Here is a 27,602-nt window from a genome sequence, read left to right as displayed (position 1 = left end):
GTTTTCAACAGACCTGGATCTGATATCAAATTCTAACAATAAGAATCCAATCTTGGGTGAGAAATTTCCTCTCTGTGGGTCTTAGTTTACTCACCTGTAAATTGAAAGGAGCTGAAAGGGATATCTGAGGCCATATGGTCCAAATCCCTCATTTTTATGTATGAGGAAACTAAAGCCTATATAGGTTAAGTGAGCTGTCCAAGATCTCACAGAGTTAGGGACAAAATTTGGACCCAGATTCTCTGACTTGAGAGCCAAGGCTCTTTCTCCTGAACCAAACTTCCTACAGGGTCTCCAGTGTCCCTTTTAGTGTTTGCATTCTGTGAATCAATGACAAACAATTGTGACTTTATCATTGACATTTAAAATAGTCAATTATTTCCCCTCTCAAATGGAAAATATAGTCTGGAAGCTGTGCTTTTCCAGTGGCATCTCTTCTTCCAAACCAGCCTATTTATGCAGAGAATAAGGGACATAGTCCACATCTGCCAGCACTTCAATGTCCGCTTAGCAGAATAACTTATTCACACATTGTCAATTCATTCATCTATTAGCCTAGCTTTCCCGGCTGTGAGTTTCCATAGCCAAATTTCAGGCTATTCAGAAAGTCACAGCTGCCTCCTGAACCATGCACACAGATCCCATCACCCCTCTCCTGAGTGGCTACCCTAGAATTAAAGGATCACTGAATGTCAAAGACAAAAATGACCTTAGAACACAGCTTGTTAGAAAATAGAATGTGCGAGCTGAGAAGGACCTTGGGACAGGAAATGTTAGAACAGAAAGCACAGCATGTCAAAGCATTTTATATCTTTAGTATCTAAAATTTTACAACACAGGCCATGGCATGTAAGCATCAGAAGGGATGTTAGAACACAGGCTATAGAATTGAGAGGGAACTTAGAAAATGCCCTAGGACATTCCAGCCAGATGCATAAACTTCCTTCCTGTTAACCCACTGAAAAATTCACATATTTTCCCTCAGTGATTCCGAATGACAATGTGGAAAACCTGAATAAGTACAGCTATTCTCTGCCTGCTTGTGGCTATGTATGGTTCATCACTGAGTAGAGTTCCCCCTGGTTTACAGCTGAGCTAGAAAAACTGATTGTGTGAGGTCCTTTTGCAGAATCAAGAAGAGAAAACTTCTTGTTTGGAGCACTTGAAGGCAATTATCAAGAAGAGAAGGTGTATCTCTAAATAGAATGGACAAGTCCCATCCTTCTTTCCCATCATGATGGGGCTGAATCTCCTTATGTACTCACTCTTCATGAAAAGCATTGATTCAATTATTTGGGCTTGTACTAGAAAAGCCAACCTGTCTTGTTTCTCCTTTCATATCCCCTTTCCTTGTAAACATCGAAACTAGAGAATTGCCAATGAAGGTAATAAAGTTTGGGTCTACTAGAGCTAGAGGTAGCAGTAGTAAAGGCAGGATTGGGCTTGCAATCCAGAAAGCATTGAAAGCTGAGGAAAATACCCTCAGAAAAATGATTCCTCTTGAAGTTTGATTCGATTCATTTCAGTGGAATTGAAATGCAAAGTGGCTGACAACCTTGCAAAGAAATTTTATTCCAGTAATAGTAAGAGTAATGAGAAATGACTGGATTCTATTTTAATCTATGATTCTTTGTTACTTGACATTCCCTTTTCTGTGTGGGAATAAACTACCTGCTCTGTTCCTGATTGTGTGTGCCCATGTGCACTCAAATCTTGCTCAAGTTTCTTTTATACATCAGGACTTCAGATTCCTAATTTTTTAAATGTAAAATTTTGAGTAAGTAATAGAGCTTCATGCAGAGATTTTAGACATTATTTTCTCAAAACTTTTCACTTTAAAAATTAGGAATCTGAGGTCCAGAGGCTTAGAGACTCCTGTACAAGATCACAAAATCTCTCTCTCTCTCTCTCTCTCTCTCTCTCTCTCTCTCTCTCTCTTTTATATGTGTGTGTATGTAATTATCAAGCTCCTTGAGGGAAGGGATATTTGTGTTTGTATGCTCAATACCTAGTAAGATGCCTGATCACATAGTAGAGACTTAATAAATGCTTGATTGTTTTATTGACATTGAGCTAGGAGCATTTTGAGATCTAGAATTCAGTCTTCTTATTCCTACCTTCAAGACTCTTTCCACTACTCAACAAAGTGCAGGTCATTTGGTCCTAAATATAAGCTTAATATGATACCAAGGGCAACTGACTATCCATTCATCCACCCTGAATCTGTCATTGTTTCGAAACATCAAATAGGCAAGGATTTATCAAGCAAAGCTTTGTTTTAAATTTGTCATAGACCATTTGAAAGACTTATCTGATCTCCTCTTCCATATTTTTCTCGCCAACCAACTTATTGTCAACATACCAGGAAACATTCTGGAGGAATTTCTACCCAAGGTCTTGCTCCTTTATTACTATTCAGGAAATCATCATCTGAGAGTATATGAAAATCAATTATTAATTTTTTAGCATGAGCATTTACAATCTGGAAATTTGTAAATGATGCAAATCAAAGCTTGGTTTATTATTTTTTTGATTATCTAGACTTAAGAAGCCTATGGAGAAAATATAAAGAATGTAGAGTAAAGTTAAAATGTGTTCTGCATACATATTTTGTTCAGAGAGCTAGTTGTTAACCATACTGATGCTTCCATCCACACTTAACTCCCTTGTCTTTACCTTTTCTTCTCCAGAACATATTCAGATTATGTCTCCCTCTGCATATAAATAGATGTCATTGAGAGTTCCTATAGTTAAAAATTAATTCCACCACCAACTTGGTAAAGATAAAACCTGAATGTAGGTAGACTGTCATTTAATTCAGGCTTTTCCAGCCTGGTAAGAGCTATCGAAGGCCGAGCTCGGTTGGTTTGGCTTTTTGAGGGACCAGGGTCACCCTGCCCGGATGGAGCAGCAAAAGAGCACTTTGGTAGAGAATTCTGGTCCCAAAGCCATATTCACTGGTGGCCAGAGAATTTCACTTTGAAATTACTTCCGAGGCCAAACATGTACCATGTTCTGAAGAAATTAGCTGCCTGAACTAGGGTCCCGTTAATGAACTACTGCAGTACCTCAGCACATTATCCTGGTGATCTGGGTGGCAGGTATCCCAAGGCATGCAACAATCCTGTCCCTGTGAAGCTTCATTACTTTTTCCCAAAGCAATAATATGCTAGGTTTTTTTGGATGGCATCAGCATTTCCTTTCTACATTCATCAAAGGCCTGGCCCATGTGACAACTCAATTACTGTGATTTATTTTAATTGAGCATCTATGGTCCACTCCAGCTTTGCCAAAGCATCTGGGTATCTCAGTTTTAAATTCACCCTAGTCATTTCCCCAACTGGAGGCAAGGGTTCAGGGGTTGGGGTACAAACTGAACCCATGCACCTGTGCTTCTGGGAGGGAAGGCTTTCTAGTTCATAAAGAACTTACATAAAACATAAAAGATTTTTCTTCCTTTGGCTTTTAATAATATTTTGCACTTCCCTTATATATTTCTAATACTATACTCATAAGATTAGTTAAGTCATCCATTCATTATATTGTCTATATCAAGTATCTTCTATGTAATATGTACTCTGGTATGTTGGAAGGCAGAAGGGAGATAAACAAATGAATATAATGTGATTCCCTAATCTCAGGAAACTTAGAGTATAGAATAAAAGGCTAGAGCTGAAAATGACCTCAGCATCCCCTTCATTTTACAGAGAATTGCGAGCCAGGGAAGGTAAATGGCTCTCCTAAGGTCGCAAAAGTAGTACATATTAGATGCAGAATTTGAATTCAAGTCCTTGAACTATAGAGTAGCTGTACTGAATTATAATAACTATATTAACAATTAAAAATAATGATGGCTGACATTAGCATAGGATTTCCAGGTTTGCAAAAGCACCTTAAATTTGTAATATGATATTGTAAAGTAGATATTATAGGTTCTATTTTCTCCATTTTGTAGATTCTGAAACTGGGTTTTGTACAGGTTGTCTTGTTCTTGACTTCAAGTCCAATCCTCTTTCTACGAAATTAAGCTGATATTCAGGGGGTGGGGTACAAACTGAACCCATGCACCTGTGCTTCTGGGAGGGAAGGCTTGAAATGTTTATATTTATAATGAGTATTATGGTTTCTAATCCTTCAAGTTAAGCAGTATAATAATCATTGCCCCATGGTGCTGATGAGGGAAGTGAACTACATAAAGAACTGAAGTAACCAGCACAGGGTTGAATGCTCTTGAATCTAGTGGCCTTTTAATATTTTGTAAGTAATAATTTCATCGTCACAGAAAAATGCAATAATGATATACATGAGAACTTTCTACTTCCTGTGATGATTATTTCTATAAATGCCCAATTTTTATTGAGAGTTGCTATATGCTCTTGAGGATACAACTGTGTCTTAGTTCTCTTCTAACTGCCTACAGCACAGTGCTTCTCAGAGTGCCTTACATGTAAAATACATTTTGTATTTGTTTATTCCAACTGAATCAGCGCCTAATTCAGGACTCCAGAAAGTCTTACTAAAATATATATCCCTTTGGGAAGTGTAATTTATGGTCATGTTGTTAGTCATTAAGCTCTTAGCATCAAAATGACTCAGAAGAATTTCCTTTCTCTAATAGATTCTTGTGGAAATAGAATACATGAAGGATAGAGAAATTCTTATAAGTAAGGGGAGACACCTAGCTAGGGAGAAGGGATAGGGGCAGTGTAGAGAGTGGATTGAGTACTTTGAAATTGTCCAGTATTAGAAATCTTAGGGAACAAAGGCAGAACATGAGAGAACTTGGGAGGAAGTAGCCGTCAGATTCATCAAATCTTTGGATGGTAGACTACATAGCTGTTTTTCAACTTGAAATCTGGAAAAGGCCAGGGAAAATCTAATTTACTAGCTAGGTTATAACATGGAATTCAATGACTCCAGAGACTAGTAGGAAAGGAAATGGTAAGTTTATTGAAAGTCAGCTAGGGATGCCATTCATTGGAAAGTGATTTTCCAAAGTACAATTTAGTTTGCCTTTTATAAGACCTTTTTATTTCTATAAGACTCATCTCATGGCAACAAATATATAACCAATAGGTAGCAAAGCATGATATATAGAAACCAATTAAAGTAAGGACATTCATAATAAAGCGGTCCATAAAGGTATCTATCCTTGGACCAATAAGATATTTTATTTTTATTCTCTACAGAATCGTGGAGACCATCTATCCCAATCCCTTCATTTTAAGATAAAGAAATTGAGATACAGAAATGTTAAATCAAAGAGGAAATAAGAAAAGACACAGGATTTGAACTGAGATTCTCTAATACTAAAGTTTACCCTTTATTATACACCAAAAAACTTCCTCAGAGATCAGTGTGAGAATAGTTATTGAAGGGATGGAGAAGAACAAAACTTTTCTAACTTTATAACTTTTCTCCAGAGGCCAACTATAGTCAGGCAAACAATAGTTTATGATTGAAATATCTGAGAAATTAGTGATGGGAGTAATATCATTATTAACCATTCTTTATTTGAGTTAATGCTTGATGCTCTTCAAAGCCCTTTTACTGCTACAACTTCATCAGATAATCCAGAAATTATATGGAAAAAGACAATAATAGTAACTGGTATGTATATGATTCTATAGGGTTCACAAAACTATTTACATAGATTCTCTCATTCATTCTTCATAACAATCACATGAGAAAGTAAACAAGGTACAATTATACCTATACCTATGAATGGAAAAACTAAGATTCAGAGATATTAAGTATCTTACTGCATTGCCCAGCACCTCTTTTGCTTTCCCTGAATCTTAACTTTCTTATCTCAGAATCAGATTATGAAATTGATATTGATTTCCATACTTGTCCCTTACTAGCATCATCAAGTCACTTCCTTTGATTGCTATTCTTATAAAATCTTGTAGTATACTTGAAAAGTGTCAATGAAGAAAAGTGGATATAAATGTGAGTTTATCATTTAAAGTTCAGTTCAAGAGAAGATTTTTATGATAGAAGAGAGTCTAGACATAGGATTAAAGATTTAGAAATGGAATGGATCTCAAAGAGCGTATAGCTCAACCCTCTAATTATAAATGAAGAAATTGAGACCCAAAGAGGTTGAATTACTTTTTAAGGTCACATAAATATTAAGAAACTAAGTGGGATTGAACCCAGGCCTTTTTATTTCAAATCAATCACCAAAATCAACCAATTTACCTTAGAGATTAAAAAAAATTAATATCAGAGAGGGAAAGAATACCACTCAGGATTATCTATATTTTAAGTTAGAAATTTTATGGATCAAAACCCACAAAATGTAAGAAATTGTGAAATTCCAGGCCCAGCTAAAGGTGGTAAAATAAAAAGACTAAAGGAAATGTGCCAAGATTATCCTTTATCAGTCTATTCTATCTATAGGTAAAGCCATCCCTGGTCTAATTCTAGCTATCAGTTCTTTATTAAAGGTGTTCAGAATCTAAGATGAGTTTCTTAAAACTGGCTGAAATAGACACTATGATAAAAAAATAGACTATTGGACCAAGATCCAGAAAATCTTCATTCTATGCCTAATTCTGCCAATGGTGAGCTGAGTATCTTTGAGCAAATCACTTTATCCCTACTGAAGAAAAGAGCTGAAATCTGTGATATAGGAAGTAAGGGCAGGAAGGGTGAGCAATATGGACCAGAATTATAAAGGGTAATATCATGACACAATCTAAATCTGTGTGAGTCCCTTCTTTCTGGTACTCAGTTTTTTCTTAATCATAACTATATGATGGAGCAACTAGGTGGTATAGTGGATTGATTTAGAATCAGGGCTTAGAATCAAGAAAACTCAGCTTTGTGTGTTTGAATACAGCTTGAGACACTTACAGCATGACCCTAGGCAAGTCACTTAACCCTGTTTGCCTCAGTTCTGTAAAATAAACTAGAGAAGAAAATGGCAAACAACTCCAGTATCATTGCCAAGAAAACCATAAATAGACATCAACAACAACAAGATTATATCATTACATTTGGAATTATGTCAGACAATTCACAAGCCCTTTCTAGCTCTAGTATCCTATAAGCTGGTATCTTAGTTGGGTCAGAAAGAATGAATAGAATTTGGATATAGGAAAATACTCTAAGAAAAGCAAGAAGAAAAATGCAGCAATCCATGTATAACACAATAGTAATTCTGAGAGAACAAAAAAATAGAAATAATTGCACATTGATTAGGGCATGACTGACTAATATTTGCTATATGAATGTAACAGAATAGTATTGTGCCATAGGAAATAATTAAGATGAGGAACTCCGAGGAATATGACCAACTGTATAAACAGAGTCAATCAGGTAGTATTTATTAAGCACTTATGTGCCAGAGGGGAAAAAAGGTCCCTGCTCTCAAGAAGCTTATAGTCCATAGAGAATAGCAATTCATTAAGTCCAAATAAGATATAGACAGGATAGATTAGAGATAAACAACATCAAGGAGCCATTAAAACTAAGGAATATGGGGTGAAATAAGCAGACTCTCTCTCTCTCTCTCTCTCTCTCTCTCTCTCTCTCTCTCTCTCTATATATATATATATATATATATATATATATATATATATATATAAAATCTAAGTGATGCAAAGAATAAAACACTGGGTCTGAAGTCTGGAATACCAGTTTTTAAATCCCCCATCAGAAACTCACTAGGTGTATGATCCTGTGCAAGTCATTTAATCTCAGTTTCTTCAAATGAAAAAGGGGGGAAATAATGTCTCCTAATTCCCAGGGTTGTTATGAGGATCAAATGAGAAAATAGTTCCATTGTTTAGTAAAATCTGACTCATCATGACCTCATGGACCTTACACATAGCTAATGAGTGTCTGGGGCCATATTTGAAGGCAAGACTTCCTGGTCAGGTCCATAAATAGTTGCCTCCTAACTATGGCGCTATATGAATGCTAGCTATTATTATCATTATTATTTCCTGATATCATCACTAAGTGAATTGATTTTGTTTAATTTTCTTTGTTATTGGGTCACTGGAGAAGAGAGGAAAGTCTATTATGTAAAAACAAAACTGTATCAATAAAAGTAAAGGTTTTTTTTGTTTTGTTTTGTTTTGGTTTTGTTTTGCTTCTTTCTTTCTTTTTGTGTTTCTGTCTTAACACTCCATGGATAAGAAGCAATATTCTTCATATAGGTTAGGTTTCCACTGACTTTACCTTCCACCCTTATTTGATTTTCAGTCATTTTTCAGTCACGTCCAGTTCTTCGTGACCCCATTTGGAGATTAGAGTAGTTTGCCATTTCCTTCTCCAGTTCATTTTTCAAATTAAGAAACTGAGGCAAACAGGGTTAAGTGGCTTGCCCAGGGTCACTCAACTAGTGTCTGATGCCAGATTTGAACTTATGAAGATGAGTCTTCCTAACTTCGGGTCTGGCATTCACCTACCTGCCATATGCTTGACACTTGACACAGGGTTGAAAAACCATATTAAAGATTACAGGGCCTTTAGTTCAAATCCTATCACTGATGCTTTCTGAGCAGTCAAATCCTGGTCCCTTCCTAGCTCAGCCAGTTAAAGACCCTGTTACACAGCTCCTTGAATTCTATGCCCTTTACTTCTACCTCAGAGACCTTGGTAGTCATTCTAAAGAAAGCCATCAGGAAAACTGCTGAGTCTGTGGATGGCCAGGAGTTGAAGGGATGACTATTCACCAGGACCTGGCTAGAGAACAGTTCATTTCACAGAAATGCCACAGGCCAGCTGTCAGATGGGAAGAGTATTTTTTTTTTTTTATCAGCAGGAAACTGGGCCCTGGTCAAACCAGTGACCTCGAGGTAAAAAAGCTTCAGCCATGTGATCTATTAGCTAGGCTGGGAACCTTTGAAGCCAATGATTTTGCTCATAACTAGCTCCTCCAATTTTTCGAGTAATTTAGAGTGACTCTAAGACTGGTGCCATCTGTGGTAATGAATTTAACTGGTGGCAGCTTTATTTCCCAGTAGGGCACTCTATATTAGAAACTGGATGCTGAATTTTCTGTGTCTAGCCTTGGAACAAAGCAGGGGAAAGCAGCAGCTGGGATACTGGATAGCACAGAAGTGCTTTTCTTATGGGATGGAGATATTTCCTTTTCCATTCTGGAGTTTGGTATGGCCAGCAACATAAACATTCTTCAAGAGCTTTGCAATATTTCTGATTTTGTTGTCCTTATAACTGATTGCCAAGGGTCATGAAAGAATGAATAAATGCATGAATGAATCTTTTTCTAAACTCACATCTGTCCCAGAATGTGAGTTCTAGTTCAATAATAGGTATAAATCATATTAAATATTAATATTTGCAAAGTGCTTTACAAATATCTCATTTTGACCTCATGGCAATCTTATGAGATTGGCTATTATTTCCCTTATTTTATAAATGAGGAAGTTGAGGCAGAGAGAGTTTAAGGGACTTTCCCAAGCCTGCAACTAGTAAATTTCTCATATCAGATGTAGTCTGATCTTCTTGATTTCAGATCCAGATTGTGCCACCCAATTTCTTCTACTAGAATCATAGAATTTAATCTATAAGGCATTTTCAAACAAAGTATAAAGTCTTCTTTTTACACATGATGGAGAAAAGACCTGGATAAGGGAAAAAGATGTTCTTAACAATAAAATTAGATTGATTTTAACATATACTTTAACATATTTAACATGTATGGGACTACCTGCCTTCTAGGGGAGGAAGTGGAGGGAAGGAGGGGAAAAGTTGAAACAAGTATTTATAAGGGTCAGTGTGGAAAAATTACCGATGCATATGTCTTGTATATAAAAAGCTATAATTAAAAAAAAATAAAATCAGTACTTACATATAAGTCCTATCTCCAATATTTTATAGCTTTATATCCACAAACAAATTCAAGTTCTTTGGGTTTCAATTTCCCTTTTTGTTTATTAGGAATAATTTTACTTGTACTATCCACTGGGTAGATTTAATTCAATTCAGCTAAGTATTTAAATGCCTAGAGATAGTTTACATAAGTGAAGACTTACCCTTGGAGCAAGTAAGTTAAAGTCCCCTGGCTTACACATACTGTCTGTGTGACAGTTATGACTAAGTCACACTGACACCCCAAAGAACTCTTAAGACTATAAACTGAAAAGCAAATATTGATTAATACTAGTCAATGAAGTCTTTCGAGTTCTCTAAACTAATAAAATCACATTTACTTAATGATGATGATTTCAACGATGATGATGAGGAGGAAGTTGAGGAAGATCATGATGATATCATGATCAAATATAATACCCTGTGCTGTATGGTGGGCACAAAACAAAACAAAACAAAAGAATCCCTTTCATTAAGGAGCTTTGTTGTGATCTTAGTGGAACTCTACTTCACATTTATATGAAATGTTACAAAAATGTGAAGTATTTATAGTGGTAAAGTTGGTACTTTAATCCTGGTTCGCAGGCTGGAGATATAACCCTTGGCAGTAGCTTAGCTTTACGAAACTTTAAATACAATGAAATATACAGACCAAGTGGTCTGTATCTATTCTATTTATTAGATAAGATAATACAGTGTTGGACTTAAAGTCATGAAGACTGGAGTTCAGATCCTGTTTCAACACTAGTTGTGTAACTCTAGATGAGTCACTTAAAGTCTATATACCTCCATTTCCTTAACTGAAAAATGAGGATAATAATCATAATCCCTTTGTGAAGCTCAAAATCTCTAAATGTTTTACAAAACTTAAATGCTATCTGTTATTGTACCTACTCAAATCTAGTTATTTGTAAGGCTAGACCTGGAACCCAAGTCTCAAAGGATTTTGAAAAACTAATGCAAAGTGAAGTGGGCAAAAACCTTGAGAATAATTTACACACACACACACACACACACACACACACACACACACACACCCCTAAAATCCATCTACAGATACCTTAGGGGTCTTATTTTAAATAGATCTTTATTTTTTCCAGTTTTAAACTTGAACTTCCCAGATTAGTCCTGGGCTAAGCCTACCCCATTAAGTCATGATAAAAATAGTAATAGCAATAGCATAAGGTTATGGAAATAAACTTCTGTGTACAACCTGAAGAAAGTGATAAGAAGGACCAGCTAGGTAGATCAGGGAAGGCTTTTTGAAAAAAAAAAATTCATTTAAGTTGGTGTTTAAAAAATGATTATTGACGATCCTATAGAACATTTATGGGAGATAAAGAATGGACTGTTAATAGAAGCTCAGAGGACACACAGGGAAATAATGCTCTATTGGTTTGAAACACTGCATTGATGAAAATTTGGAAGGCTTTGAAGGCTAGATAATGGAGTTTCAACTTGACTAGGTAGTCAGAAAGGTTCCTTGTTGACTTTTGAGCAAAGAAGTGGTCTAAACCAGGCTATGAATTAGAAAAACAAATCTGGCAGAGGATTTATGTGAAGAATGACTTGGAAGAGGAGAGAATAGAGGTGGGCAGACCCATTAGGTCTCTCATTAGAGAACCTGATTGTCTTTTGTCCATATTTGGAACAAATGCTTCTATTTCCAGGGCAAAAGAAATATTACTATGAGTCTCAGTCACATAGCAAACATGACTATAAAATTAAAAAAAAAAAAACAAAGCCACATAAATATACAATCATTTTATTTCTGGCAGAGTACTGAAAACTCATTATATCTGAACTTAGCTAAACAAGAATTCACAGGCTCTACATGTTTGGCTTGTAATTAAAACCACTTCCCACCCCCACTCCCATCTGAAGTTAAGTGGAAAAAACAAAACAAAACAAAACAAAATACTATTCTGTATATTGTTCTCAAAACAGCATTCTTTCTAAATGAGTTGAGAAATTTCCACTGCAGCTTCTTCTCCCTTCATTAATACTGGGTATATTTCAAATTTATTTTACTATGACTTAATTAGCTATTTGCGAAAAATGAAAGTTATCAGAAAGGCTTGGGGTAGAAAATTTTCTCTGTCACTTTCATTTGCTATCTAATAACATATCTTAATCATAAAAGCTGCACAACTCTATCACTGTCCTGGTCAAGAGTTCTAAATTCTACACAACTGCAGCTTTGACTCCATAGTACCTCAAAGCATTTCACAAAGTGGGGAAAATATAATGAATCAATAATCATTAAGGTGTGAAGAAAGAAAATAATTTTAAAATTGGAAAAGAATTTATACTTTGTATTTTTCAAATTAGAACAGTAAAACTTGGAGTTGACTTGTATCTTGACTACCTATGGTTTGGGACAGTGTCAGAGCAGAATAATGTAATAGTGTTGCAAACAATCCAAGGACTTCGATTTCTCTTACTTATCTCTGCTCCTTATTCTGGATAACCAATGTAAATCACTTCTCTGGGTCTTAGTTTGCTCACCTGTAAAAGGAGTCAGTTTGACACTAGAACAAGGGAATGAGCAGATTCTCCAGGAAAGGAGGTGCATGAGATTTCAGAAGGGAGAATTTAAATGCAGTATCACAGTTCCAAATCAAGAGCTTCTTCCCAGTAAAATTCATTCCTTGGACAAATGAACATTTTCCTAACTTAATTCAACCTATAGTTTATCAAGTCAACCAACTCACATTAAGAGCCTCCTAGGAACAATGGGCTATGTATGGTAAGGACTAAGGATACAGAGGAAGGCAATGATTGAATGAATAAACAAATGAACAAACACATAAATGAATAAATGAGTGCATGAATGAAAGGTTCCTGCCCTCAAGGAGCTCTCAGTCTAATGGGGGAAACAACATTCAAATAACTATGTACAAACAAGATATAAACAAGATAATCTGGGATTGGATTAAAAGAGAAGACACTAAGATTAAGGATGACTAAGAAAGTAAGTTATTCTTACATAAAGTTGAATTTTTAGCTACAACTTAATGGAAGCTGGGGAAAAACAGGAGTCAAAGATGAGGAGGGAAAATGTTCCATGCAATGGGAAAATGGGTCAAAGTTTTTAGTCAGGAGTCAAACTGTTTTGTGCTAAGAACAACAAGGAAATCAGTGTTGTTCATATTTTACTTTTTAATGAGTCTTTCATTATAATCAAGATGAAGCTCTTTCTGAGATAAGAACTGAAATTTCTAAGGCAGAAACAACTTCTTGCCCTTGAGGAAATCATGCAATCAGTTGAGAGATCATCCAATAAGAGTTAGAGGAAGAAGAAACAAATATCAATTTATCAATCACCAAACAACCAAACATTTAGTAGCTATTTATGTCTTGGACACTGTGCTTGGCAGTGGGGATACAAAGAAAAAATTGACAGTCCCTCTGTTCAAGGAACTCAAGGTCTACAAGATATAAAAACAAAACCACCTATAAGTATATAAATAAATTTTATATATCATGAAAAACTAGTATCTAGGAAATAGGAAAGAGCTCTATAGGAGATAACACGAGCTAAGCTTAGAAAAATTCTAGGGATTCTCAGATCCAACCATATCCACTAGCTATTATCTGATCTTTTTCTTTTTCTTTTTGACTGGATTTTTTGAGAAAGCCTGTTATAATAGGTGCTTTCATTTCCTTTCTCTCTTTCTTCTAACCCTTTGCAATCTAGCTTCAGCATCAATGCCTTAAGGAACAAGGGAAAAGGAATGAATGTTTGGGATTGGTGTTTGGTTCTCCAGTGCAGGGGAAGCACTCATGTAGCAGCAAAGCAGCCTTTGGATGAGAAATTTGTGGAAGAGAAGCTTTATAGGTACTCAGCTACAGTACAAACTTAATTTCCTACCAATGACTGAAGTGTTGTAGGGAGGATTGTGCCATTGAACTATTGGGGATAATGCTTATATATTTGTTTTTCCTTATCTCTGAAGTAAATATTCCTTTGTAAAAAAAAAAAAAATGACATAATAAAGTGGAGATAGTGGGAAATCTTGGAGAGGAAGCAACCACTGTACCTTAAACTCTCTTTCAAGGAAAGAAAAGGAAACTAAACCCAGTCAGGCATTCACCTTAGATTTTAAGAGAATGGATTTCAAATGTGTCAGAAAAAAATATAGATGAGTTCCTAAGAACTCAATTTGTACAAAAGTCAGCCCAGGAAGTTCTCAGGAATGAAATTCTGAAGACCTAAAAAGAAATGGAAGTGTCCTAGAAATATCAATATGGTTGCACAAAAACTTGATTCCCCAATAAATTGGTTTAGGTTGTTAAATTAATTTGTTACTTTTTTAAATTCAAATCCTGCTTACCCAATATGTCCCTGCTCTCTCCTCCAACCAAAGAGCTCTGACTCATTTAAGAGAGAGAGAGAGAGAGAGAGAGAGAAAGAGAGAGAGAGAGAGAGAGAGAGATAGAAAAGGAAGAAGGGGAGAAAGGAAATAATTTTGCAAAACTAATCAATTAATCAAGCCTGACACTAAATGCAGTATTCTATATTGACTGAGTCTCACATCTACAAAGAAAGGAAGGAAGTAGGTTCTCATATCTTTTCTTCATGGCCATTCTTGGTTATTGCAATTACAGAGCATTCAAGTTCAATTTTTGTTGTTGCTCTTTCCCATTTACATAGTTGTGGTCATTATGTATATTGATTTTCTGATACTGCCTACTTTACTTTGCATCAGTTCTTATATTCATCATCTCTGTTAGTACACTAATATTCCATCACATTGATGTATCACAATTAGTTTAGTCATTCCCAAATCATTGAGCATCAACTTTTTTTACTACTTCTTTACCACAAAAAGGGTGTTATGATAAATACTGTAATTTATATGTAACCTTTCTTTCGTTTACCACCTAAAAATTTTGCCTAGTAATAGGATTATTAGGTCAAAGGATATATATATTTTATTTTATAAATACATTTTTATATGCAATAATTTCCTTAATCAAATTACAAACTGTTTGAATCTTTCCCTAGCCCTTCCAATATTAACTCTTCTTGTCTTCTTTAGTTTTTGCTAAATACCTGAGTGTGTTGATACATACAAACTGTTGGGATTTACCTTTCCCTTATTAGTAATTCGAAACAATCTTTCCTGTGATTTGCCATTTTTTAGTACTATTGGTTCACATTCATTGATCACTTAACCATTGGTGGACATTTTTTATTTTTTCTTAATTCCCTATATATTTTAGATATCAGATATTTATTAAGAGATATTTGAGGCAAAGACTTTTTTTCAACAATGACTTTCTTTTTCTTCCTAGTTACATTGATTGTATTTATTCTAAAAATTTTCAATTTCATGCAATAGAAACCATAATTTATATTTTTGATAACCTTCATCTATTATTTGGTTTAGTAATTCTTTTTCTAACCATGATTTCTAACTATTCTAACTAAGATACACGATTTGGTTCTATTCTAATTTGCCTTTTTGAGTTTGTTGAGATATCCATTGAAGGATGCACTAAATTACCTTTAAAAATATGAATGAATACAAAATCCTGGCATGGTCCTGGTCCTATAAAAACAACATCACCTCCACTAAAATTCAGAATGAGTTGAGGCTAGCGAGGGAAAACTAAGAGAAATAAAAAGGCAATATTAGTTACAATGAAAAAAAAAGAAGACAATCAAAGAAATAAATGGAATTAAAATAACAGAAAAAGCAGAAATGATACATTCTTATTTTTATCTCTGCTTTCACTGCCAAGAAAAAATATCTTTCATGTTATTGAAAAAAACAAAAGTCACTAGCAGAGAATTGATGTCCAAAATAAGTAAGGAAACAATAAGAATATTTAGCATCCCTTTATATATTTATGTTACAAAGTCTAGGTGAATCACAAGAAGATGGAGAAAAATGGAATAGATGGTAATATAATTGGATAGATTTGGAATCGATTGAGACTTGCCAAACGTGTAGTTATTAATGTTTCAAAGTAAAATGAAAAGATGGTCTCTAGTAGAGGATCCATGGGAGTTGTCCTTGATCTTGTACCATTTGATATTTATCAATAACTTGAATAAAAGCAGAGATATCATGCTTTAAAAATCAATAGGTTTCACAAAACTAAGATAATTACCAAAATGGTAAGCCATGTTCCAAAAGACCTCAAAAGGGCTGTTGAGACCAAAACAATTTGGCTTCTGGATCAAATCATAGAGGATAGAATTTCATAATAATAAATATTTAAGCAGACATCTGTGTTCAAGAAATGATTTTCACGACAAGACAATGAAGGCATGGATAATGAAAATGTAAATTGCAGTTTGTGTGTAGGGAAAAAGTCTGATAGTGGGCTATAAGTTTAATATCAATTAATATATGGCCATTCCCCCCAAAATTTAATGCATTCTTAAGTTATCAATGAGCATTTTGTGTCTATATTGTTTAAAGAATTAGTTCTATAAAGAAGGAAGAAAGGCAAATAGTTCATACTATTTCTTTTCTCCTTTCTTTAATCTGCTTTACATTAAAGTTTGTTGACTTACTTATGTTACTTTAGACCTTAATCTAATCCTATTTTGATACTTTAAAAAAATCCCACACATCTGAGATTCTTAATCAATTTAACATTTTAATTCCCTTCAAAAAAAAAAAAAAAAACAACAACAACCCTATTAAATCTATTGTGCAAGGTACTGTGCTAAGTACTAGAGATATAAATATCCAAAAATTGATGTTATAGGACTGAAACATTAATAACAATAATGATAAATACATCAGATTAATTTCTCTACAGGAACTTAATCAACTGTGCTTCACAATTCATTAATGATTTCTCTACTGCAGTATCATTCTTCCTTGTCCCAAACAAACAGCTGGCATTTATTTAGGGTCTGCCATGTGCCAGCTATGTATTAGGTACCATGGAGGTTGTATAGAATATTTCATGAAATTTTTGTCCTTGGAAAGCTTATGTTCTAGTTAGAGAGCCAACACATAAAAATAATATGTATAATAAAGCCTTCAATGACAGAGTATGAAAAATTATAGCAAAAACAGTGCAATGTGAGTCTTGAGCTATACTTTGCAACAACAAAGTAGAGAAATTAGCAAAAGGAAATTCCAACAAGTTTCATCTCCTTTAAATTCTCGGTGGTACTGGGGAGCAATTACTACAACTACAATCTATTAGTCAATCATCAACTAATGGTCAAAGTTTCACACTATCCTTGGCCCACAAACATTTCTTCATCACTTACCATTCTTCAATTTTCAACTTCAGACTCAATTTTTTGTCTTCTATCTCTTGTGCCTTTTATCCTTTTAAATGACTTAAATCAGACCTTCTTGGTTCTCATTGACTCATCTTCCACTTACAAAGTAACAATTTACCAAATTTTTCAAAAAACATAATATAAAAAAATCTTTTTTGAATTACACCTGTCTCCAACTATTTCCAGTGTTTTATATGATTTTTTTAAATATGTATGTAAATTGTAAAAGTTAGGCAAATGACCTGAAATCATAATGTCCTGCAGCTCTAAAGCAGGCTTGGTATTCCATCTCATTTTTTACTCTTGAAATTATTATTCTTTACACTATAGCTATTTTTTCAGTTTTTAATAAATAAAAGTGCTTTTGTTCCTTCTTGCCCCTTTAAAACCATTAAATTCTTCACATACAAACAAGGTAAAATCCCCCATCTTGCACAAGGAAATTTACATCTTTATATTTATGCACCATTCACTTTTTATCCCAAACTGCTTTAAATCCCCATCTGAATGCTGTCTTTTTTCCTATACATATTTTAGCACTTTTTATTAAACCAAAATTCTATTCCTACCCCTTTCACTATCAAAACGTACATCATAATAGCAATGATATCTTATATTCTTTAGCAATTCATTTAAATCTTTTTTTTTTTTTACTTTGAACAAAATTACTTTTTTTTTTTTAACTACATTTTCAATACTTAACTGTTCCATAGGAAGCTAGTCATAAGGGCCCTTCCATCTTCATTATAAATAAAACCTTCTAGATGTATGGTTGTCCTGCACTTAGATAAGAGCTTCTTGAGAACTGAAATAGTCTTGTGTTTCTATGACCTCAATAGTTAACACAGTTCTTGGCACATTTTTACATTCAAATACTATGCTTACTCACAAAATCACTAGGAAAGAAGAATCTAAAGAGGTGAAACTTGGACTTCTCTTGATTACAAGGATTGTGAGCTCCATGAGAGCAGGAGCCATGGTCCTACCTATTTCTCAGAATTTCAGAGGGTCCAGTAAATGGCTTAACTTAAAGCATATATTTTGAATAAAGGAACCAATGATAGCTACAGAAATGACCTCCCTGGGACAGATGTAAGTCTGTTTCTCAGTAGCACAATATTATAAAACCCCAGATGCTTAATAAACATTTAACTCAGTTCTTCACCTCTGGCTCCACAGGGTGCAACAATCCAGCAAAATGTCATGAAAGAGGAACATTATCCTCCCCCAGCTGTTGCTGCAGGAGGGAATGGAAATAAGCCTGGAGATACATACATGCAAAGAGCATTAGACTTTAGAAATACTCACAAGTTTGGTCTAGGTTCCCTTCCATCTTTTGTTTAATGCCATCCTTCCCTGTTTTGGTACTCCCTCCTAGTCCAAGTGCCCAACGAACTCATACTTTTCTCACTCCCCCTTCCTCATGATCCAGAATGCTACCTTTCTCCCTGCCCCATCACAACTTACCTATTCTTTGTATCACTCCCTTTCAGCCAGCTGTCATATAGGGAATGAATCTAATAGCCAGCCTGGGGTATACTAGAAAAAAATTTTATATGGGGTCAAGAGAGCTAAACTGTAACTCCAACTTTAACGCTTAATGACTATGTGACAATAAACTTACTTAAACTCTCTAATTGGTAGTATTCTCATATCTAAAATAGAGATTTTATTTGTAATAGATAAATCTCAGGGTTTTGGGTAAGAACAAATTTTAAAAGTCCTGTAGAAGCATGAGCTATTATATCCTAACTGTCCACTAAAGAGTCAAAGTCTGGTGATCAGTGTACCATTTGCTGAGTAAATCTGGACCCAGTTAATAGTATTTCAAACCCCTTAAAGACCACAGTTGAGAGAGAGAATAGTGGCTTTGAAAATGAAGTAATTAATCTTACACACCTGGCAATTAACCTTCAGCTCTCTCTGTCTCCATAATTTACCAGGAGACCAGACGAACAGGACTTCTGACTTCAAATGTGTTTAGTGTATGACCCCATCCCACCCTTACTGCCCACTGGCATAGAACCTTTGCTATTGCTGTTGTTCTTGAAAATGTTATGTTGTTGTTGGAGTTTCTTTGGCTTTCTTTTTGTTTTTTGCCAATTCTTTTCTCAATCGCTTGCTCTGCTAAAGTTTGTCATAACTACCAAGTAATTCTAGCCAGTGCCTCCATGGGATAGCTAATACGATGAATGGCCAAATCAGGATTGCAAAGAATCTTGCCAGAATACTGGCCAAATTTAACAAGATGAAATGTAATAGGGATAAAAGTTTTATTGTTGTTTTTTAGTTGTATCTGATTGTTTTTGAGCCCATTAGCATTTTCTTGGCAAAGATACTGCAGTGGTTTACCATTTCCTTCTCCAGTTCATTTTACAGATGAGGAAACTGAGGCAAAAAGGGTAATAACTTGTCCAGGGTCACACAGATAGGAAATATCTGAGGCCACATTTGAAACAAGGAAGAAGAATCTTCCTGACTCAACAACTGGTACTCTATCTGATGCACCACTTAGTGACCCCCCCTTTTTTTTTTCAGTCTTATACTTCCATTCCAAAAAAAAAAAAATGAACTTCATAAATACAAGATGGGGGAAGATAGAATTCATCTGAAAAAAAATTTGGAGGTTTTAGTGAACTGCAAGCTCAGTAATAACATTCTGATACAGCAAGAAAGCTAATGTGATCTTAGGCTACCTTCAGCAAGCAATAACATTTAGGAGAAAGGGGATAATGATCCCATTTTATTTTGCTCTGCTTACATCACCTCTGTAATGCTACAACAAGTTTTAGATACCCATATAAAGTCATTATAATTTCACATGTATAATCTATATTGGACTGGCTAATATCACAAGGAGAAGGGAGAGAAGGGAAGGAGAAATGAATCAAATTCAAAAGTTCAAGGTCTTAATTCTGAAAAGAGCTATAGAGATAATCTTATTTGATCCCATTATTTTCTAGATGAAATTCTGAGCTCTGAAGAGATTGGATGATTTTTCCAAAACCATAGGACAAAGCCGGGATTCTAATTCAGATATTCTTTTTTTCATGAAAGCTTTTGATTTTCAAAACAGATGTATAATTTTCAGCATTCACCCTTGTAAAACCTTGTGTTCCAAATATGTTCCTCCCTTCCCCCCACCTCCTCCCCTAGATGGCAAGTAATCCAATATAGGTTAAAATATGTGCAATTCTTCCATACATATTTCCACAATTATCATGGTGCATAAGAAAAATCAGATCAAAAAGGAAAAATGAGGAAAAAAACCAAAATGCACATAAACAACAACAAAAGTAAAAATACTATTTTGTGTTCCCACAGAACTCTCTCTGAGTGCAGATGGCTCTATCATAAGTCCTTTGGAACTGGTCTTGGATCATCTTTGAAAAGAGCCACATCCATCAGAACTGATCATCATACAGTCTTGTTGTTGCTGTGTATAATGATCTTCTTGTTCTCCTCATTTCATTTAGCATCAGTTCATGTAAGTCTCTCCAGGTCTTTCTGAAATCATCCTGCTGGTCGTTTTTAATAGAACAATAATATTCCATTATATTCACATACTACAATTTATTCAGCCACTCTCCAGCTGACGGGCATCCACTCAGGTTCCAGTTCCTTGCCACAAACATTTTTGCACATGTGGGTCCTTTTCCCACTTCATGATCTATTTGGGATGCAAACTCAGTAGAAACACTGCAGAATCGAGGGTATACATAGTTGCACAGTATAATAGCCCTTTGGACAAAGTTCCATATTGCTCTCTAGAATGGTTGCTAACTCAGATATTCTGTTGGTCAATCCACAAGTTTCTCCATTATATTATAGCCATTCTTTCTCTGGAAAAACTCAACCTACTTCACATGAAACAAAAGTGAAACAATGGAATATTTTACATGATTACACTTGTATAATCTATATTGGATTACTTACTATCATAGGGAGAAGGGAGGGAAGGAAGAATGAACAGAACTCAATTTTTTTAAAAAAACAATAAATTATTTTACATATAATTAGGGAAAAAGAAAATATTAAAAAAGAAACTATTGAGAGACAAAGAACCTAGGCTCATATATCAGCCATATAGGGAAAAAGCCAGTACTCTTTCACCAGATGTTATTATCAAATGAGTCAAAACAAAAGCAGAAGTTTAAGCAAAAGAGAGAAAAAAAAAGACTTTTAAATGAGTACCCAGTACTACAACTATAATCAATAAAAGAGATTGTTGGAACCAATTGCAAACTACCTATACACGATCTATATTTTTTCTAAGTCACCAGCCATCACACATCAATATGGCTTTCCTAGGGTTTCTTCCATGCACAGAATTGCAATAACTAAGCACGTGTTGCATGTGTATGATGCATTCTGTGCATACTCATCAGGTCTGGGTCCCCTGTGCTGACCTTCTCCCCACACATGTACATTCTTACTCACGTGAGACTGATTTAAACATCATACTGGTGGCCCAATGAGAGGTAGCCCAATAAGAGGCAACATAGTGGAGTGGACAAAAAGCCAGACTTAGAGGAAGAAAATGTAGGTCCCAGACCATCCTTTGATTCATACAGACTAAATTACCCTGAGCCAATCTCTTAACTTCTCAGTACTCTGAGACAATTTGCCCAGACTATACATTTAGTATAGTTCTCGATCCACACTGTTGGATTTGGCTCCTGGGAAATCCCTAATGCTGATAAAATCACAAGTGTGGATACATGAAATAAAAATTTTTGGCTCTATAGAAATATTTATTCAATCTGCAAAATCTTTATCAAATATGCACTCTGTCCTTAAATTATAAAATTGCTATCATTGTTTTTATCTCTGGATATTTTGGGGGGCAATTCCCCCAAAACTATTCTTCTGGTAAACTGGTAGAAATATCATCTTATGAACTCTGAGCAAATGCCTCCTTTGGTGAATTCTGAGAATCACAGAGAATGTCTTAGCATCTTTTCTGTTGGTACCTTCCTGAAATTAAGAACTCTCTTAAGCTATCTGGAGTTAGTTTGTGACTCTGTAAAGCCTTTTATCCCCCTCCCCACGTAGCAGTTTAAAATCTGGCATTTGTCCTAAATTGTATCATATTTCCTTCTGATTGGAGTTTTGCTTTATTTCTTCACCTCTGCTGTGTAAGCGATGCCCTCCTAGAGCTCTGGGGCTTGGGTGCCATATAAATTAAAATTTAATATGTGTTATTATGATCACTATTATTATTATTACTGTTATTAATAACGTTCTTTTTGGCAGCACATGGAAGCTATTCCAGCGGTGACATTTGGCTCCAGGGATAATGGCTCCTTTTATGCACATGCTATAGACTCGATGCCTGCTGTTTTCATTGCAGAGAGAGCAATTTCTTGACATCAGGGGGGCCGTGGGAGCTGGGAAGCTCTCTTAGCTTTCACATGTTTTCCATAGCAAACTGTAGCTTTTCAGAGGTCCCAAAGAGTGAGGTGACTGTGGCTTCCTCATACAGAGCCTTCTATAGTTGAAAGTATTCTGGAAATCAAGAAATATGAGTTCTAGATCCACTGGACACATTATTCAGTGTTTCTGGATTTCAGATTCCCCATCTGTCCAATACAAAGGGTTAAAATACAGTGGCGGGGAAAAATCAATTCAAAGAATATTTTAAGTATCTACTCTATTCAAGGTAATGAGCTATGTACAAGGAATCTGTGCAGTCATACCAGTCTCACTTTTTTCTCCAGAGACATCTGGGTCTCCTGGCAAGATACAGATCATGATGACTGGAGATAGCCCCAGATGCAATGGCCTTTTTAAGCTAAGGTCTTTCCCAGCTCTCAATTTATCTGAAACAATATCCGTTCAATGATTAAGGGGAGGTAAAATTGAGACAAAAGTAGCAAATAAGGTGAAGTCACTTTTTCATGGTCATACAGCTACTGTTTGCAGTTGGATTTGACTTCAGGTCTTCCTAACTCCAGCCCTAATATGCTAATTACTACACCACCTCGGTACCCCTGAATCAAACCAGGTGTGAAAAACTACAATTATGAGTCTTAAGATAAAAACACGACTTCAAATTGGCCCTCAGACTAGTCTTTGGGACTCTGGGCTCTTTAGGACTCTAATATCTCTTCACCTCTTCCTTAGCACAATACCTAGCAAATCATAAGTACTGCTTGTTGATTGATTGCTTGGAAAAAAATCATCTGCCATTGGAACTAGGTATTGACCAACACCTAATACCCTGTACCCGGATAAAGGTCAAAATGGATTCATAATTTAAAGAGTGATACTATAATCAGATTAGAAGAACAAAGAATAGTCTCAGATTTGTGGAGAAGGAAGGAATTTGTGGCCAAAGAATAACTAGAGTACATTATAAAATGCAAAATGGATAATTTTGATTTTATCAAGTTAAAAAGGTTTTGTACAAACAAAACCAGTGCAGATGATTAAAAGGGAAGCAGAAAACTGGGGAAAACATTTTTATACTTAAGGGTTCTGATAAAAGATTCATTTCTAAAATAAAATTTCTAAATTCATTTCTAATAAAAAATTATAAAATTTATAAGAATACAAGCTATTTTCCAATTGATAAATGGTCAAAGGATATGAACAATTTTCAAATGAAGGAATTGAAACCATTTCTAGTCATGTGAAAAGGGGATCTAAATCACTATTGATCAGAGAAATGCAAATTAAGACAAATCTGACGTGCCACTATACACCTCTTAGATTGGCTAAGACAATAAGAAAAGATAATGATAAGTATTGGACGGGATGTGGGACTGAGACACTAATACATTGTTGGTGGAGTTGTGAACTGATTCAGTCATTCTGGAGAGCAATTTGGAACTATTCCCAAAGAGTTATCAAACTGTGTATACCCTTTGATCCAGCAGTCTCACTACTGGGCTTGTATCCCAAAGAGATCATAAAAAAGGGAAAAGCACCCACATGTGCAAAAATATTGGTAGCAGGCCTTTTTGTAGTGGCAAGGAACTGGAAACTGGCTGCATACCCATCAATTGGAGAATGACTGAATAAGTTACAGTATGTGTGTTTGTGTGTTTATAGATAGATAGATAGATAGATAGATAGATATGTTATGGAATATTATTATTCTATAAGAAACGATCAGCAGGATGATTTCAGAGGGGTCTGGAGAAACTTATATGAATTGATGCTAAGTGAAGTGAGTAGAAGCAGGAGATCATGGTACATGACAACAATGAAATTATATGATGATTTCTTCTGCTGGATGTAGCTCTTGTCAACAGTGAGGTTATTCAAGCCAATTTCAATGATCCTATGATGGAGAAAGCCATCTGCACCCAGAGACAGGATGGTGGGGATTGAGTATGGATCTCAAAATAGTGTTTTTTTAAATCTTTTTTGTTGTTTGTTTGCTTGTTTTTTCTTACTCATTTTTTTACTTTTTGATCTGATTTTTCTTGTGCAGCCTGATAATTATGGAAATATGTATAGAAAAATCATACATGTTTAATATAGATGGGATTACTTGCTCTCTAGGGGAGAGGGTGGGAGGAATGGAGGGAGGAAAAAAAATTTGAATACGAGGTTTTGCAGGGGTGAATGTTGAAAAGTATCTATACATGTATTTTGAAAATAAAAAGCTAAAAAAAATCTGTTATCTGAGAACTGACATTCTAATAAAGGAGATATATAAACAAGTATATACATACAAGATATATAGTAGAAGAAAAGCTTCAGGTTTCTTCATCTGTAAAATTAGGGAGTTAAACAGATAATGGCTAAAGTATCTTCCAGCTACAATAATCAATGAACCACTGATTCTGTGAATTCTATTAGCTCAAACTTTTTTCTTTCCACTGTTAGTAGAAGGAGGAGGGGAAAGGTGGTTGACAGGGAAAAGAAATGTGAAGAGAAACAAACATCTTGTCTACCCTAAGACAGGTCTGATCAAGAATCATCCTTTTCCATGGCCTTTAGCCATTTTGCACTGGTCATTAACATGGGAGCTGCTGACTGGTGTGAATGTGGGGAGAAGATATAATGGCCCTGAATCAGGAAAGATAAGAGGCTTTCTGGCAAGAATCAAGCCTGGGAGAGACAGGAAGCTCCAGGCAGAGCCAAGGAATGATGAAGGGAAAATGCTGTTGAAGCAGCAGTAAATAAATCATAGGCTAAAAAGGATATTTGGCTAAATGACCTCTCTACACTAGCTTTCTGTGGTCCAGAAAATGCCAAGTATTGTGAAAAGGGCTTGGGCTCAGGGAGTCTGCGCCCCTGAAAAATCCCGAGGGGGACATTGAAAGATAGTGTATTCAAGTAATTCAAGAGTTGTTGACATGATAGCCTCAGAAGAAGGCCTTAATTCTGTAGAGATGGATGGCAGCATCCTCATACCCTTTAGCCTTCTCTACCAAGGTCTGAGCTGCTTCTTAAAAGATCTTGCTCTAAACAGGCCCTTATTAAGGGCAGAAGGAGTGCCACTAAGCTGTTGAGGTTCTAATTAGGAAGAAGGAGAAATAACTGTAGCCTAGCTGACCCCAGTCTGGTTCAGGCTGGTCTCTGTTTTTAAATAAATTATGTTTTTCTCAAATGTAAAACCAATAATAGGATTAGAAACAACCCTAGAGAAAAGAATGTTAGCTCTGGAAGAGATCTTAACCCCCTTAAACGGCTAAAAACATAAAAAATATATAAAAAAGCAAAGTGAGGGTCAGGAAGGGACATAAAAAGGGCAATCTTATTTCTACCTTGTTTTTAGACAAATTATATGTAGTAGAAGTAAACAGTTTAATGTACAGTATTCTTCTTTGTTCTTCCTTGTGTTTTTTGGAATGTTTTTGATGATCATTATATTAATAGTAGGAAGGAAACATTTTTTGAAAATATTGAATGCTTAATCCTATAATGATAGAATCTGGGTTAGATGAGAATTCAGAGATCATGTAATATAATACACAAGAATTACTGTAAAATATACCCTTCCATGTAACTCTCAAATACCTTTCTTCCTTTCCAACCTTCTTATAATTTGTTCTCTTCATCTCTATAATGGAAGGACTCTGGCTTCCTTGCTGCTTTTCACAGTCAAGAGTATGAGGACCTCTTTCCTGAGTTCCCACCTTCTACTCTACCCCCATGCCTGGAATATTCTATCTCTCATAGATGCAAATTAAGCTCATCCTTGTGGAATATCCTTTTCCTGCTACAGCTAAATAAATCTCTCTCTCTCTCTCTTTTTTTTGGTTACTATTGAAAGACCCACAAATGCCTTACTTTGTCCTCATTATTGAGAGCCATCATACACAGAAACAACCATTACACTTTTTTGGATAACTATTGTGAGGGACAAGCAATATTTTGAAACTGTGATTTCATTTATCTCCATGAATGGTAGAGAAGTCTCAGTGTGAAAATCCCCTCCTTGAGCCAAAATCTTCTTGACGTCAAGAATGATCCTCTATTCCTCTAATCACCAGGTCATTTTGATCAAATTGATACTCAACCTTTGATATCCCTGCCATCCATATGTTTTCTCTCTCCATCTTGAAGAATTGAGAAAGTATCCAATTATAATAAGGGAAGGCTAGCTAATATGGTGATTGTGATGATCAGTTCATAATACAATTGCTCTCAGCTTCCTTCCACTGGAGAAAGAACTTGGGTGAGTCTACTTTGGACCATGAGTGATTGTAAAATTGGTATGATGTGATAATGAAAAGTCTTCTAATTATTGATAAAGCTAGAAGAACCTAAGACTCCCAATGGACTGAGACAATCATTTAAACATATATATATATATATATATGTGTGTGTATATATATATTTCTGGGGATGCCCTATGCCCATAAGTCAAAGAGCACCATCGTCTCTAAAGAATTAAAATCACAGGTCACCCAAAAGGCAGTGGAAAGGTACGTGGTGGTCATGAGTAGACATCATCATACTACCAATGGATAAATGATACAAAGATGGGGTACAAGATGTGTTGTCAGAGAGATTTTTAATTGGAAAAAGTGGTATAACATCTAAGCACTACCAAGAGTGAGGAATAACTGGTGAATAGCCAGTGTCTCTGGAGCAGTATCAAATTCAAAAGATCCCTGCTGGCTCTATATTGCCTCTCCTTGCTTAATTGCATGTATTAGAAGTTTTTCCTCCTAGCATTAAACTACATACACAAACATGACTTTTCTCTATTCGCTCTCTTCTCCTCAAAAAAGTTATGTGGGCACTAATGTAGAGTACAGTCTACTAAAAAAAAAAGTCAGATTTGAATGTTTCATAAAACAAAGTCATTTTAATGACATAGTATAGTTACAAATGATCAGGAAAATGTTCCCGGCATGATATATGAGTGTAATGTATTACAAAAGGAGGAAGGATGGTGAAAGCTTTGCCATTTAGCTATGACCCAAAATGCATTCTCTCCAAGAGCCTCTCATAGATACTATTCAGTGACTATTATTTCTATGGTAGTAATTCTCCTCAGGCACAGTTCATCATACTCAGATGCTGG

The sequence above is a fragment of the Antechinus flavipes genome, chromosome 1 (genome assembly GCF_016432865.1).
Source record: "Antechinus flavipes isolate AdamAnt ecotype Samford, QLD, Australia chromosome 1, AdamAnt_v2, whole genome shotgun sequence".
In the NCBI taxonomy this organism is placed as follows: domain Eukaryota; kingdom Metazoa; phylum Chordata; class Mammalia; order Dasyuromorphia; family Dasyuridae; genus Antechinus; species Antechinus flavipes.
Note: the sequence above shows the minus strand (reverse complement) of the source record.